Source organism: Mobula hypostoma, chromosome 27 (genome assembly GCF_963921235.1).
Source record: "Mobula hypostoma chromosome 27, sMobHyp1.1, whole genome shotgun sequence".
Taxonomy (NCBI): Eukaryota; Metazoa; Chordata; class Chondrichthyes; order Myliobatiformes; family Myliobatidae; genus Mobula; species Mobula hypostoma.
In genome coordinates this window covers 2,604,292-2,621,999 of record NC_086123.1, presented here as the reverse complement: position 1 = coordinate 2,621,999, position 17,708 = coordinate 2,604,292, and the positions used below count along the sequence as shown (strand labels likewise).

General features: G+C 43.1%; 1 protein-coding gene across 1 annotated transcript in view; it reads left to right on the top strand.

The window, feature by feature from the left end:
- The window catches only part of ccdc117 (coiled-coil domain containing 117), a 110,116-nt gene that overhangs the window by 18,026 nt on the left and 74,382 nt on the right, over window positions 1-17,708 (top strand). The window contains exons 2-3 of the mRNA XM_063034190.1: window positions 1,355-1,574; window positions 7,535-7,653. The gene's annotated coding sequence lies outside the window, so the exon portion shown is untranslated. The remainder of the gene's footprint in view (window positions 1-1,354; window positions 1,575-7,534; window positions 7,654-17,708) is intronic.

Sequence of the window (17,708 nt, the reverse complement as noted above, 5' to 3'; positions counted from 1 at the left end):
GAGAGGAAATAACACAGTAGTGGTGGTTGGGGGTGTAGAGTGCTGGGTCAGTGGGTGGAGATGTTGATCAGCCTTACTATTTGGAGAAAATAACTGTTTTTGAGTCTGGTGGTCCTGGCGTGGATGCTATGTAGCCTCCTCCCTGATGGCAGTAGGACAAACAGTCCATGAGTAGGGTGTGTGGAATCTTTCATGACGTTACTGGCCCTTTTCCAGCACCTTTCAGTATATACATTCTTGATGGCGGGTAGGCAGGTGCTGATCTGTTGGACAGTTTTGACCACCCGTCCAGTGCAATGCAGTTTCTGTTCCATGCAGTGATGCAGCATGTTAGGATGCTCCCTACTGCACATCTGTAGAAGGATGTGAGTATAGATGTGCCCAGTAAGGCTAGTAGGCAACTTAGATGAATTTTCCATCTGATGCGTTGGTTTAATTCACCACTCGCTACATTTCAGGAGATTCAGTGAACAGTGCTAGAAGATCAAACCAATACATTCAACAAATTAGCTGGCAACAGCAGAAGAGAGGAGTAAATGATCAAACTGCTTGATAGAATTGTTACCTGCAGGATGAATGCCTGTGTTCAGTTCTGGTCACCAAGAAACTAGAGACATTTTCAAATGATGGAAACATTGCACATAGGATCAGTGAGACTGATTTTCATTGCACTGCTCTGAGTTATGAAGAATGACTGGATTGACACCGTTTTTCTGTTTTAAAAAGTCTCTAAGTGAACACTTGTAATGTGAACAGGAGAGACACTGAAGCTAGTGGATATAGAAGTGTTTTATTCAACAAAAACAAGCAGCAGACATCATATTGAGACACTCTTATGGGAAGGGGCCTCCTGACCCAAAATTACATGACATTTTTACATGCTAAAGATCAAATGTAGGACAGTTCTCTAGTTACTGTGTATCTACAATGCTTCCGTTGAATTACATGTAATTTCCACACTCCTTCTTCGCACACACACTCCAGATATCCAAAATGAAAGTTAATTAGCATTGTCTGGTTTGCAATCAGCTTCAGTGCACAGCCCCAGAAAAATTATTATTCAGGGCTATTATTCAATTTACAACCCACGTTCATGCCTAAGGATTGGTTGCTGGTAAAGTTAACATTTGCTATATACCCTAACTCCAGAATATGCTCTAACAGGCCCTCCTGGCCATAAACACATTTGTTCCAGGAAAGTCCAAACTTAAAGAAGGGTCTAATCAAATTGAGCAGTTAAAATGCCCTGTACTTTGTGGGCAGAACTAAAGATGGCGCTAGAGGGCAACTTCTCCCAGCTCATCAGCAAAACAGTTAAATACTTCCTATTCTAATGTCTCTATTTTCCTTTCAGGGCTGCTGGGTCTTATTGGGATGTTTGATCAACAGCAGGAGTCAAGGACTGCGGTTCTGCACGGCAGTGTGTTGCCATTCTCGGAGCTCAGCAATCGGCTGCATTTTGGCTTGTCCAGGTTCAACCTGAAGTCGGATGACTTCGGGGCCTGCGCGGCCCTGTGGACACAAATTCTCAATGGTGTCACATAGCGGGAGCAGGAACATCGAAGACAGCATGAGTGAGTATCAGAGGGCTCTACACTCAGTAATCAATTTGTCAATTCTCAAGTCATGGAACTCAAAGAAAAAGCAACTCTTCAGACTGACTGTAACATCGAGATAGTGACCGTTGTCTCCTCTGTCGCTGTGGAAGGAGCAATATCTGTCTCTACCTTGTTAGTGAGAGAGAGAGAGTGCCTGCAGGATGTCGAAATGTTGGAGTGAACAGTTAGTTTTTGATGGACTGTAGACCATGATCTCTCTTTGGGGACTTTGCCTTTGGTTCCACGGTGGGTGGTGGGAATGCTGATGCTTTATGCTATAGTGTGGGGGAGGGGGATAGTTGATGCTGCTTGTGCGGGGGAAGGGTGCAGGGGGCTTTGGGGTTCTAATGTTTTTTCTGTCATTCATTCTTGGGTGTTTTATTCTGTTTCAAGAATGTCTGCAAAGAGTAAGAATTTCACGTTGTATATTATATACATTCTCTGATATTAAATTGAACTATTGAACTAACCCCTTCCCCAATGACCTATCATTTCCCTATGTGCATCTACATCTACGCTATCATCCCTAATTGCTATCTACAAGGCTCTAAGCGAAGATTGTTCCAGAAATTTGGCAAACATTATTTAAAATGCAACTGTCATTTGTATGCCTGTTCCTCCTTCCCGCTGGTCAATTGCAGTTTAATCTCATTCTTTATCTTCACCCCTTCATTCTCTGCTAGCTAGAACTCTAGCCAGGGACACCAGCAAAGTACATCTATCAGGCTCACATGTCCTCTCATCGATGTACAGGAGAGTTTGCAAGGACCTCAGCCCAATGGCATCCCAGTCCGGCTGTCCATTCGATCACTGGCCCAACCATTCAGGCTAGAGTGACTGTTTTCAGATACTGTGTATTTTCTCTAACTTCTCGGTCTGCCACACCATTGAAGTTGTGAAGCCTGATGTCTCTGCTGAAACTCAGATCCCTTCCCATCTGTTTTCCCCAATGTTTTTTCTATACTGAGCTATACAACTAATCATCTATCTTCAGCAACCAGACTTCATTACAGAATACAGTTACTGTTATACCTTAATATGCTGTCCACGGCTTGCTGTCACACTCTCTCGGTGTGCTCTGCCTTTGTGTTTGCTGTGGGTCTGCTTCCATCAGCTGTGGTCATCACTTCAGTTCTCTGCAGTGACACTGTTACCGTGTACACTTGATCTCTTGCAGTCTGTGAGGGAGACAAGAAGGTGGGTCATACGATTTAACTTGCGTCCAGTGTTTCCACTGGCTGCCTCGTTGTGACTGTACACCAACACGGGCGCTGTTCATCGGGAGTACCACCTGGCAGTGAAATCTGCCTTTTCAACCAGCTCCCTTACCGTGACTGGATCATCCTGGCTGTGTGAGGACTACCCTCTCTCCCTCTGGCTCTTTCTGATCCGCAATATGTCACTGCTGCTTTGCTTGATCCCTCGGTGTTACCCTGGTTACAGTGGCCCTTCACATAGTTTCTTCCTGAACACTTGAAATTTCTGTTGCTCCTTGTTCTTCCGCTGCTCTCCTTGTACTGATGTCTGCCCACTTGTTTGCTTTCTGCTCCTTACTATCCCCTTTCTGGTGAGCTGTTACTTTAATCACTGCTCCCTCCTCAGGCAGCTGCGCTACTTCCAACAGCCCCTGACTGTGCTTGGCCCCGACTCTCGGGATCTCCTGACATGATTTCCACACACCGCCCTGTCCCTCCTCCCTGCCTGGGGCTGTTGTCTTTCTGTGGGCCATGTTAGCCGCTCTGCAGAGCACATATGTTTGCTGTCCCTGTCTTGTCCATGTTATATCTCCTTTTCCTGAGTCTGTGATCGCATCTGCCTTTCTCCGTGTGTCTTTCATTGTTTGGGCCCACCCAAAAATCCACAGGAAGCTGCACTCTCTCAATATGAAGTACCAGGGGCTGACTTCTCTTCGCCTCATTCTTTCATCTCCTGCACTGGTAATGTAAATGGCCTCTCCAGTTGTGGAGAAGGGTAGATCGGTTATAGTTACTGACTACCCTGTGTCCACTAACACATCACAATGCTGGCCCCCTAAGAAGCCCCTTGAGGCTGCTGTCAGGTGTTCGTCTGATCTCCCCACCCCTATAAACTGGTCAGCAGTCAAATCAGAAAGAGAGGGCGCTGCTATGCATTCTGTTTGTTTTGGTGAGTGATCTCCTCTGTTCTCAGGTTACTGCCTCCAACCATGACCTGAGATGCCACAGCTGTACCAAATCATCTCCGTTACCCTCTCATGTCTATTCAACCAGTTCCTTACTACATGCCCCAGTTGCTGCACAAAAAGGCAAGTTCTCTGTAACGTCACAGCAGCTACACTCACTGCTGCCACTTTATGACTTCTCTTCCCCTCTTCTCTCATCTATCTCATCAGCTCATGATACTATTGCAGAGTAGGCCGCTACTCCCAGATCTAAAACTTCCTGGTGGGCTCTGCACAGGTTTTCCTTCAGAATCTCAGGAAGACGGGCTCATCGCTCCTTGGATTATCTGACCCTAAATACTCCTCATATGCTTGATATTTACATTCTGCATAATCCAAGGCAGGCACATCAGCTCACTGAACCACTGGCATTATTGTTCTGCAGTTACTCTCACCTTCCCCCCAGTCACTGCCTCACTTCCCCTTTAAAATCTTTCTTCATTGCTGGCATTCCCAGTAGTTGCTCCCGTACCATCCTGCACCCCTTGGGCCATCCTGTGACACATATTCCTCGGGCACTTTGCTTTTACCAAACATGTATATCTTTAGGGTGCATTTGGTGAATTTCGATCATTTCCTCGAGTTTGCACCAGAATTCTGCATTCCCGCAGGCAACCTTCAGTGAGGGAAACCCTGACAAAATGCTTTGCTTCTCCCCAGGAGTGAAGGGCTTGTGGATGGTCACGATCAAGGTCAAGGGCTGGCTTAGGTCATCAGGGTTCTCGACCTGATGCTGCCTAAACTCAATTGGTGCCAGTCCATCAGATATATCTGAGTATAACCTCTCCCTCACTATTTCCCACACTACGCAAAATATGAATAATGGATGAAAATTAAACAGGACATATGTAAAGCCACAGAGGACATACTCTGCACCTGCCACTTATGTGCGTCTGAACTCATAATGCCTGTTGTATTCCTTTGCATATAAAAACTGTTGCATCAAGGTAACAGACTTATTCTTAAGACACACAAACACATTTACACACAACCCACTAGTGACCCTGCCTCACCAAATTAACACAAAAATATCTACTCCTACATAAACACATGCAAGCACACAAACCACACTACTTTAATATCTACCAATCCAGCTGTCTGTCGTATTCGTGATACATATTACCAACCTGAACAGAACCAAGTGTTAGTGCTAATTTTGAAAATACTCACCCACTTAGATCGCTGGCCACATGATGGGTCACAAACATATCCCGGACGAGCCCCCACATGTTGTAATGTGAACAAAGTCACCAGAGAGACACTGAAGCTAGAGGATTTAGATGTGTTTTGTTCAACAAAAAATGAGCAGCAGGCATCATATTGAGATATTCTTGCAGGAAGAGGCCACCTGACCCAATATTACATGACATTTTATATGCTAAAGATCAAAGATAACACCAAGACAATTCTATAGTTACAAGCAACACACATCAAAGTTGCTGGTGAACGCAGCAGGCCAGGCAGCATCTATAGGAAGAAGCGCAGTCGACGTTTCAGGCCGAGACCCTTCGTCAGGACTAACTGAAGGAAGAGTGAGTAAGGGATTTGAAAGCTGGAGGGGGAGGGGGAGATGCAAAATGATAGGAGAAGACAGGAGGGGGAGGGATGGAGCCGAGAGCTGGACAGGTGATAGGCAGAAGGGGATACGAGAGGATCATGGGACAGGAGGTCCGGGAAGAAAGACGGGGGGGGGGGTGACCCAGAGGATGGGCAAGAGGTATATTCAGAGGGACAGAGGGAGAAAAAGGAGAGTGAGAGAAAGAATGTGTGCATTAAAAAGAGTAACAGATGGGGTACGAGGGGGAGGTGGGGCCTAGCGGAAGTTAGAGAAGTCAATGTTCATGCCATCAGGTTGGAGGCTACCCATACGGAATATAAGGTGTTGTTCCTCCAACCTGAGTGTGGCTTCATCTTTACAGTAGAGGAGGCCGTGGATAGACATGTCAGAATGGGAATGGGATGTGGAATTAAAATGTGTGGCCACTGGGAGATCCTGCTTTCTCTGGCGGACAGAGCGTAGATGTTCAGCAAAGCGGTCTCCCAGTCTGCGTCGGGTCTCACCAATATATAAAAGGCCACATCGGGAGCACCGGACGCAGTATATCACAACAGCCCTTCCAGGTGAGGCATCACTTCACCTGTGAGTCAACTGGGGTGATATACTGCGTCCGGTGCTCCCGATGTGGCCTTTTATATATTGGTGAGACCCGACGCAGACTGGGAGACCGCTTTGCTGAACATCTACGCTCTGTCCGCCAGAGAAAGCAGGATCTCCCAGTGGCCACACATTTTAATTCCACATCCCATTCCCATTCTGACATGTCTATCCACGGCCTCCTCTACTGTAAAGATGAAGCCACACTCAGGTTGGAGGAACAACACCTTATATTCCGTATGGGTAGCCTCCAACCTGATGGCATGAACATTGACTTCTCTAACTTCCGCTAGGCCCCACCTCCCCCTCGTACCCCATCTGTTACTCTTTTTAATGCACACATTCTTTCTCTCACTCTCCTTTTTCTCCCTCTGTCCCTCTGAATATACCTCTTGCCCATCCTCTGGGTCACCCCCCCCCCGTCTTTCTTCCCGGACCTCCTGTCCCATGATCCTCTCGTATCCCCTTCTGCCTATCACCTGTCCAGCTCTCGGCTCCATCCCTCCCCCTCCTGTCTTCTCCTATCATTTTGCATCTCCCCCTCCCCCTCCAGCTTTCAAATCCCTTACTCACTCTTCCTTCAGTTAGTCCTGACGAAGGGTCTCGGCCTGAAACGTCGACTGCGCTTCTTCCTATAGATGCTGCCTGGCCTGCTGCGTTCACCAGCAACTTTGATGTGTGTTGCTTGAATTTCCAGCATCTGCAGAATTCCTGTTGTTCTATAGTTACAACCTATCTACAATGCTTCCTTTGAATTACATATAATTTTCACACCTCCTTCTTCACATCCACACTCCAGACACCCAAAATGAATGTTCATCAGCATTGTCTGGTTTGCAATCAACTCCAGTCCACTGCTCCAGGAAAACTATTGTTCAGGGTTGCATTTTAAATTTAACCTACAATCCACATTCAGGTCTGAAGATTGGTTGCTGGGGCCTTACCCCAGATGGTTTGGAGGCTAGAAAGAACTGAGACAGAACACAACCATTGAACCGTGAGAGTAGAATTTGAGACACTGGCTAAAAATTAGAGAAAGGTAATTTTAGGATTGACATTAGGAGATTCTACACACAAAATAATTAACAAAGGAACAATCTTTCAGATGAAATAATAGGATAAAATACTGTAATAATTTAAAAGTTGCATTCAGCAATGGAAACATTAGGATCTCTGCAAAAGGGTTAATTAAGTTGGACTGAATAGTCTTTTTCATCTTAATTAACTGGTAAGTGAGTAAGTGGATTAGATGCAAGTATTTAAAAGATATGATGTACTGGCAGGCAATCAGTTTCTCATTTAGCTTACTAAAAGAGCTTAAGTACCTTTGATCTCTTCACGATCTAATTGGACATATGTCTTGAAGGAAGAGCTTCAATTTTGTTGATCTTATGGTTCACTCTGCATAAATCAGCCAGGATATTGCAGCTGAGCCAGTGGGAGCCTGGTGGGGGAGTGGAAGTAGGTGCTCTCATAAACCCATTACTATGATTACTTTGAGGAAATAAGTCAGTTTATTTGTAGTGTTAGCAATGGGATAGCAATTTACTAATTTAATTTTTACATTTTCAATTGCAACAGATCTGACCATTCAGAATAGGAGGAATTGCATTGTATCTACGTTGTGCCAAGATTGTCAATCCTGGAATTTGATCTCGCCAACCTATTATTCTTAGCAACGGAGGATGGAAGAAAGTCAGGTGGGAACTCGATACAACTCTAGTCTAGAAATGCAAAAGTTTTCATCCACTCTAGTACAGATGAAGGAGGGGTTGGTGCTCTAATTCTCCTTTTCAAATCTGCATGGAGCTCATATGTGGTAATTGGGGATTGGATTGTATTTTTGTGAGTATTAATCACCGGCCAAGGCACTACAGCTACAGTTATTGTTGAGTGCTTACATAGAACACAGGACACAGAACATTACAGCACAGTGTACATCCTTCAGCTCATAAATTTGTGTCTATTTTTAACCCACTCTAAGATCAATCTAACCCTTCCCTCCTACACAGCCCGACATTTTTCTATCATCCTATCTAAGAGTTTTTTTTTAAATGCCCCTAATGCATCTACTTCTATCACCACCACACATTCTGTACTCTGTGGTTAAAAAAACTACCTCTGACAAGTCCCTCTATATTTTCCTCCATTCACCTCAAAATTATGACCCTTGTATTAGCTATTTCCACCTTTAAAAAAAAGTCTCTGGCTATCCATTTGTTCTATGTCTCTTATTATCACGTACACCTCTGTCAAGTCACTTCTCATCCTCCTTCGCACCAACCAGAAAACCTCGAGCTCTCTCAACCTGTCCTCATAAAACATGCTCTCCAATCCAGGTAGCGTGCTGGTAAATCTCCACTGCACCCTCTCTAAACCTTCCACATCCTTCCTAGAATGAGACAATCACTTGAACCAATAATTCTGATCCTAAGGTAGCTGGTTGTGCATACAGTGTCATATATATGGTATCAATACTTTCATATGGAAAATCAGTGCAGGTGGATGATACATATGGTAAGAGTCATGCATTTTGCTCTCTGAAGGAAAAGAAGGTGTCCCTCACATGCAGGTCATGGCAAGTTAGGTAAGACACGCCTTTTAATGAAATAAAAACAGAAAATGCTGGAGGAACTCAGCAGATAAGACAGCACCTGTGGAGAGAGAAACAGTGTTAATGGTTCAAGTCAAAGACTCCACTGGAACTGGGAAAGAGCAAAAAATAAATTACATTTCAGTTGCAAAGAAGATTGGTGTGGGATGGACACTGAAATTGCCCAGTACGTCTATCGAAAGAGAAAGCTATATTAACCATTACATGTCGGTGATCTTACAGCAGAAATTAACAGTTCTGATGCAAAAAGAAAAAGTGAATTACCTAAAATCGTTTGGTTTGATGTTTGAAAGGTTGCAACGTACCCAGATGGAAGATGAGTTGCTGTGCCTTAAGCTTTTGTTAAAACACCACAGAAGGCCACAGGTAAATAGGTCAGAGAATTACAGTGATGGGCAGCCGGAAGCTCAGGATCATCCCAGTGGCTGAATGGAGATGTTCCATAAAGCCGTTATGCACTCTGCATTTGGTTCAGCTGCAGCTCTGACCTGCATTTCACATGTTCCTTTGTTTGCTTGCTCTCTCTCCAAATGTCTTTACAATCTGTTAACCAGATAGCACTGTAAATATTGAAATCACATGGGCAATTACAGCCTTATCTAAAAGATATTCCTTTTGTCCGATCTGAGGTATTCCACCTTTGACCTATTCCCCCCCCACCACCCTATCTTTTTACATTGATGGCTCAGTTTAATTTGACATCATGTTCGGCATAGTTTTCTGTGCTGCAGGATGCTGTGTTCTATGTCTTATGATATCTCACCGTAAATTAAAATAAAAAAGTGCACCTGCTGGGAGTCTGAAGTAAGAATAAAAACTGCTGGAAACACTCAGCAGATCAGGCAGCACATATGGAAGTAGAAGCAATTAATGTGAACTCACTGATGCTACTAGACCTGCTGCATTATTCCAGAGTTTTCTGTTTTACTTCAATTTGCTATCATCCACAGTTATTTGATTTCCAGCTTTCAATGTTTATGTTTTTGTACAATACATTTAAAATTTGTTGAAAACATCATGGAGTGACCTTTTTTTCCTTTTGGAATCCAGTCAGGTACGATTTGATATGAATTCTCATGTTTGGTTTTCCCAACCATTTTGGTCGGTTGGGGAAACCATTGACAGAATTCAGGTTAAAATATTTGTCATGTAATCTGTACATGATAATCATTTTCTCCCACTGCAATACACTTTAACACTACATAAACCAGGACATTAATGCCATAACATACAGTGCAGATGGAACATGCAATTTTATGAAAAAGATTTAAAATATATCACCACATCTATTTTTTCTTTCATTTTCATTCCCTGAGAAAATTTTCTTAAAAAATCATTGCTTTCTCTACGTTAAAACTTCCAGATTGAGATAAGGAAGAAGTGGGCAATCCTTCACATTCATAACTAACCTCAACCCAGAGGCCAGTTCCAGATGGGTCTCCCATCTGTGAGGTCAATTTTAATCAAATTTGAGAATGTCAGGTTAAGAACATTAGAAATAGAAATGGAAATAAGACATCCAACTGCTTGAGCCCGCTTGACTATCCCAGAAGATCCTGAACATTGCATTCACCTTCTTGCCTGGTCCCTATATCCCATGTGAACTTTAATGCCAAAATCTATTGATCTTAATCTTGAGTAAACTCACTGACTGAGCATTCATTGCACACACAGTGGAGAATTCCAACTGCTGTAATGATTTATGACCAAGTAATTCCTGTCTCAAATATTGAATGGCTGATCCACTATTTCAAGACTCGTCAGTTACAGGGATTTTCTTACACATTTTCTGCCCATGGGCAGCCTGCAGACAATCACAAGTGGCAAAAGGGCATGATCAGGAATGAATGAATTGTGTATGTTAGAATCCCTAGTGAACACAAGATGGTAAATAAGTAATCTATTATGGACAGATCTGCAGAGTCTCCATGTTAATTTTTAATTGACATCTTGAGAGTTTTTGAAGAAAATCATCCTAGATGTTGCCTTTCAGAAGCTCAGAATATCACAGTGTTCTGTAGTTGAACAATACTGAAATCAATTTGTACAAGTCACCCAAAAGGAAATTGTATAATAACTAAGAGTTATTTTAGTGATATCTATTGGTCTAGATCATTGTAGAGAACTCTGCAATTCTTCATTGTAGTGCCATTAAATCTTAAATTTATGCACTTGAGAAAAGGAACAGGGTCAAAATTCTACAGCACATTACAGGCCCTTCAGCCCAAAATGTTGTGCCGACTATGTATCCTACATAGAAGAGGTAAGAAACTGAAGGAAAGGGAATATCGTGGAATAGACAGGAGGAGGTCGGGACCAGAGGGAGGTGACAGGCAGGTCATGAGAGAGGGGGAGTTGTAGAGGAGGAGTGAGAGGGTAGCCACCTACCTTCTTATTCTGGTTCCTGCCCGCTTCCTTTCCAGTCCTGATGAAAGGTCTTGACTCAAAACACTTATTGTTTATTCCTTCCCATATATGCTGCTTGACTTGCTGAGTTCCTCCATTTTGTGCATATTGTCCTCATCTCTTTACCTGTAAGGTCACTAATTGCCTACGACCTGGTCTTCGCAAGAAGAATGATGACCAAACTTCACTAGCTCCTGTGGAACAGGGAATTCAACCAATTCCTGCAAACTCTTTGGACGAACATTTCCATAACTCACTCTAAGCTCTCAATCATAGGAATAGGAATGTTATTTGGTCCCCACCTCTAAGTTCAACAACTGACGAAGGTCCACAAACCGATTTATCTTGTATGCAATCCTTCAGCAGAATGTCAATTGAAAGCACTGAATCAGTGAGTTGGTTCTGATTTGGAATGTGTTACTCTCCTCACAGTAAAAATTTATAGCACAGCAAACAAAGTCAAAGCCAATTTACTTAAAAAGTTATATACATAAGTACATGTGCAATTTAAAACTTACTTGCAGCAGCATAACTTCAGATAAACAGCTTTCACATGGAAAACCCTCAATGTGGACTGGTGTTCCCCCCCCCGCCCCCCAACTTCCCCTTCCTGAAATGCACAGTCAATTCCTTGGTCTTGCCGACGTTGAGTGCAAGGTTGTTGTTGCAATACCACTTAACCAGTCAATCTGTCTCACTTCTGTATGCCTTCTCGTTGCCATGTGAGATTCTGCCAATGACAGGGAATATACACTAGGTGCATCCTATGTCTAATGAAGTGGTCACTGAGTGCATGTTCATGGTCTTCTGCTGTTCTTCAAGGTTCAACATGTTGTGCGAGGACATGTTATGTGTTCAGAAATACTCTTCTGCACACCACCTTTGCAATTCATGGTTATTCGAATTACTGTCACCTTCCTGTCAGCTTGAACCAGTCTAGCTATTCTCTGACCTCCATCATTAACAAGGCATTTTTGCTACAGAACTGGAGGTTTTTAGTTTTTTTGCACCATTCTCTGTAAACTCTAGACTGTTGTGTGTGAAAATTGCAAGAGATCAGCAGTTTCTGAGATGCTTAAACCACCCATCTGACACCAACAATCATTCCACGGTCAAAGTCACTAGATCATATTTCTTCCCCATTCTGATGTTTGATCCAAACAACAAACTTTCATTTTATTATCAAAGTATGTCTCAGAATACAACTCTGAGATCTGTCTTCTCCAGATAGCCATAAAATACAGAAAACCATCAAAGTAGTTGAAAGACATCAATTCCCCTCTTGCACGAAAAGAAACAAAAACTCGCAAAACCTCAAACCCCCCAACTCCTCCCCCACACAAAAACTAAGAGATCATCCAAACTCCCCAAACATTTCCACAGACGGCTGTGGAAGCCAAGTCATTGGGTATATTTAAAGCAGAGGTTGATAGGTTCTTGATTAGTCAGGGCGTCAAAGGGAGAAGGCAGGAGAATGGGGTTGAGAGGGATAATAAATCTGCCATGATGGAATGGCGGAGCAGATTCAATGGGCCAAATATCCTAATCCTGCTTCTATGTTTTGTGGTCTTATAATTATGCTGTCCATAATTTCATATCTCAAGAACAATCCCTAACAGTTATAAAAAGTCAAACCCTCCTCTGAGGATGATCAGAAATATTCAGGTGTTAGTGTTATTCGCGTCGCCATTGAACGATTGCCTTTAAACTGCATCAGGAGGCACAGTAGAGTAGCAGTTACAATAACTGCATTATAGCACCAGTGACTCAGGTACAGTTCTGCTGCTGTCTGTAAGGAGTTTGTACGTTCTCCCTGGGTTTCTTCCGGGTGCACAGGTTTCCTCCTACATTCTAAAACTGTACAGATTGGGTTAGTGAATTGTAGGCATGTTAAGTTGGTGCCAGAAGCCCCCATCAACTGTGTTGGTCATTGACACAAATGATGCCGTTCACTGTATGTTTTAATGCACATGTGACAAATAAAGCTTCTAATCAGCCTCAATGGACATTGGATTCAAGTCTCTCGCCTGCTTGTGCAAATACTTCTCTATGTGTGTCTCTCAGGAACAACCACCAAATTGGAACATTGAAAAAAAAGTTCAATGCCTTAAGATCTGGCCTCTGAAGTTATTTGCATTTAATAAAGCTGCATTCTGTAACTGAAAGAATCAGTGTTTCTCATTGCTTTTGATTTTGAGTCTAGTAGAGAATTAAAGACTACTTTATGTCATATCTTATCAGCCATCACTTATACTATTGACACAACAATTACCAGTTGGCTGAAAGCCTCTTCAGGTACATGGGCGATTGTAATTTGTACAAATGCTTAATGAAGTGAATTGCTTGCTATAAGAAGAGTGACCTCTCTGCAAAGTGACAGCCAGTCTGATTCCAATATGTGATGTAATTATAGCCTGACAATTTCAACAACCACCAGAAGGTAGCAGACTGATTCTTCCCCCCAAAGTTCAAAGTAAATTTATTATCAAAATACATATGTGTCACCATACACAACCCCAAGATTCATTTTCTTGTGGGTGTTCACAGGAAATACAAGAAATACAATAGAATCAGTGGAAGACCACAGACAACAAGAAGGATGAACAACCAATCTGCAAAAAGTCAACAAACTGTGAAAATACAAGAAAAAAGTAAAACGGAAGTAAAAATAGTAAAGAAGCAAAAAAAATCGAGAACATGAGAGAAAGAGTCATGGAAACCAAGTCCGTAGCTTGTGGGAAAAGTTCAGTGGGGAAAAGTTCAGTGATGGTGTGGGTGAAGTTGAGTGAAGTTATCCCTTCTGGTTCAAGAGCCTGATGTTTGAGGGGAATAACTGTTCCTGAACCTGGTGATATGAGTCCTGAGGCTCTGGTACCTCCTTCCTGGTGGCAGCAGCAAAAGGAGGGCATGGGCTGGGTGGTGAGGGTCCCAGATGATGGATGTTGCGTTTCCTGCGACAGTGTTCCATGTAGATGTGCTCAGTGGTGAGGAGGGCTTTACCCGTGATGGGTGGAGCTGTATCCACTATTCAAGGACTTTTGGTGCATCCATACCAGGCCATGATGCAGCCAGTCAATATACTCTCCACCATACATCTATAGAAGATTGTTGAAGTTTTAGATGACATGCCAAGTCTTCACAAACTTCCAAGAAAATAGAAGCGCTGCCGTGCTTTTTCTCGTAATGACGTTTACGTGCTCAGCCCAGGACAGGTCGTTTGACAAGATAATACCAAGGAATTTGGAGTTGTTCCTTCTGTATCTCTGATCCCCTGATGAGGACGGGCTCATGGACCTCCGATTTCCTCTTCCTGAAGTCCATAATCAGTTCCATGGCCCGCTGACGTTGAGTGAGAGATTGTTGTGGCACCACTCAACCAGATTTTCAATCTGGGCCAAGATGGCCTGTTTCCGTGCTGTAATTGTTATGTTGTTATATATGCTGATTTGTCACCACTTTTGATTTGGCCAACGACAGTGCTGTCATCAGCAAACTTAAATATGGCATTGGAGCTGTGCTTAGCATCAGTCATAAATATAAAACGAGTTGAGCAGGGAGCTAAACACACGGCCTGTGGTGCTCCTGTGCTGGTGGAGATTGTGGAGGAGGAGAGCCAATCCAGAATGACTGAAGTCTGCAAGTGAGGAAATCGAGGATCCAGTTGCATAAGGAGGTACTGCCGAGTGGCACTGACACCAATCATTGTGAAGTGCTTTGAACTGCGGACAATGGAGCACATCAGAAACTCTACTCCTGACACATTGGACACTCATGAATATGCTTACTAACAGAACTGCTCTACAACAGATGCCATAGCATCTGTCATCCACCTGGCCCTGTCATGTCTAGAAAACAAGGGCACTTATGTCAGAGTGCTGTTTCTGGATTTCAACACTCTTGTTCCACAGACCTTTGTGAACATATTCCTGCTCCTCGGTCTAATTACACCACTATGCAATTGGGTGTTGGACTTCCTAATGAACAGACTTCAGACATGCACAACCACTCGTCCCTCCCCATCACTCTCAGCAGGGGTTCCCCCCAGCTCTGTACGCTGAGTCCATTGTTTTACACCCTGCTCACACATGACTGCACAACCAAACACCCAAGCAATCACATTATCAAGTTTGCCAATGAGATGACAGTGGTGGGACTCATCACCAACAAAAATCAGACGGCCTACGGAGAGGAGGTAGAAGAGCTTGTAGTCAGCTGCCAGGCAAATAGCCTCTTGCTTAACGTCAGCAAGCAAAAGGAGATGGTTATTAACTTCAGAAGAACTCATACCCCTTTACATCGGCAGCATAGCAGTGAAAGCTGCAAGCAGTTCCAATCTCCTGGGAACGTACACCGCACACAACCTCTCACGGTCCCAGAGCATATCCTACGCAGCCAAGAAAGTTCACCAATGCTTTTATTTTCTGAGGAGGGTTAAGAGAGCTAGACTTTGCATATCTATACTCATGTTATTTTACAGATGCGCAGTAAAGAGCATCCTAACAGTTTGCATTACTGCTTGGTACGGAAACTGCACTCTGGTGGATGGGAAGGCTCTACAATGGGTAATCAAAATGACCCAATGCATTCCTGGCACCAGCACACTCACCATTAAGGACACATATACAGAAAGGTGCCCGAACAGGGCCAGTAACATCATGATGGATCCCACTCTGCTCATGAACTCCCATCAGTGAGGAGACTACGTAGTATCTCTGCCAGGACCACCAGACTCAAAAATATTTACTTTTCCCAAGCAGTGAGGCTGATCAACAACCCCACAACTACTTTGTTATTTCCAGTCAGTCACCTTATGTACAACCTAGTTCCACTTTATGGATATACAATCAATCTATGTACAAAAGCTACCTTATCTATTTATATTTATTCTATGTTTTTATCATTGTTATTGTGTTCTATATCTTTGTGGGGGTTTTTTTTGGGCTGCATCAGATCCGGAGTAACAATTACTTCAATCTCCTTACACTTGTGTATAGGAAATGACATGAAAAGATCTTGAATCTTGAGGCATAGATCTTGAAGTTTATTGATTAGATTTGAGAGGATGATAGTATCGAATGCCAAGCTGTAGTCAATGAAAAGCACCCTGATGTATGTATTTCTTTGTCCAGATATTCCAGGGTTGAGGTAAGTGCCAACGAAATGATGTCTGCTGTTGACTTGTTGTTAAATTAGACCAGATCCAAGTCTTAACGTTGTTGTAACATTGGGTTGTATAACATGTCAGCACTCTTTCATATTGTATGAGGGCATCACTATGATTTCATGTCCACTGACAGAGACAATACACTGCAAAATTAATTCTTGTATGTGGCAATAAGCATTTCTGGAATATCTTTCAGTAGCTTGTGGAACAGTGGTCTTCTGGAGAATGAAAGAATGCTGCAGATTCTTTAAGATACTTCTCAATGACATAAATAATCTGTTATAATTGGCAATGGCAATGGGTTGGCTGGGAAGTATTGTTGTGTACAATTAAGAGAACCTGTGCTTTATAATACAATCCCTGGCAGTACCAGGGACCAGTGAAGTTCTGCAGGGTTATGTTTTGGGACTCCTGCACTTAGTGATTTTTATAATTTCTTGGATAAGGATGTGGAAGGGTGGATTAGGAAATTTGCTGATGACATGAAAGCATATGGAGTTGAAGACAGTGTGGAGGGTTGTTGTAGGATGCAACAGGACATTGACAGATGCAGAGCTGGGCTGAGAAGTGGCAAATGGAGTTCAACCCAGAAAAGTGTGAAGTGATTCACTTTGGATGTTTGAATTTGAAAGTAGAATACAGAGTTAATAGCAGTGTGGAGGAACAGAGGAAACTTGAGGTCCACTTCCATATATCCCTCAAAGTTTCCTCACAAATTAATAGGATTATTAAGAAGGATTATGGTGTGTTGGTCTTCATTAGTTGGGTGATTGAGTTCAAGAGCTATGAGGCAACGTTGCAGCTCTATAAAACTCTAGTTGGACCACACTTGGAAATATGCGGAATAAAGTGTAAAAGCTACAGAGAAAGTGCAGTGGAGGTAGACAATAAGATCCATGATTATAACAAGATAGATTGTGAGTTCAAGAGTCTTATTGTACTAGAGAACTATTCAATGATCTTATTAGAGTGAGGCAGAAGCTGTGTGGTATGTTCTTTCAGGCTTTCGTGTCCTCCACCCAGTAGGAGAGGGGAGAAGAGTGAGGTGGGGTGGATGGCATCTTTAATTATGTTGGCTGCTTCACCGAGGCAGTGAGAAGTATAGACATAATCCATGGAGGGACAGCTGGTTTCTGTGACGTGTATGGCAACAGCTCTCTGCAGTTTCTTGCAGTCATGGGCAAGGTGATTGCCATACCAAGCCATGATGCACTCAAACATGATACTCCCTATGGTGCATTGATAAAAATTAGTAAGGGCCAACAGCGACATGGCAAATTTATTTTAGTGTCCTGAGGATGTACAGGCAGTGATGAGATTTCTTTGCCTTGTCATCTGCATGGTTGGATCACAACAGGTTTTTGGTGGTGTTCACGTGTAGGAACTTGAAGCTTTCAGTCTCAACATCGTTGATATAAACAGGAGCATAATACCACTCCCTTTCCTGAAGCAGATGGGAACCTCAGACTGAAGCAGGGAGAGGGTAAAGATGTATGCAAATACCCCTCCTGCATGGATATAAGGACGTGGTCAGGAACATCATCCAAGCCAGATACTTTCCATGGGTCCTT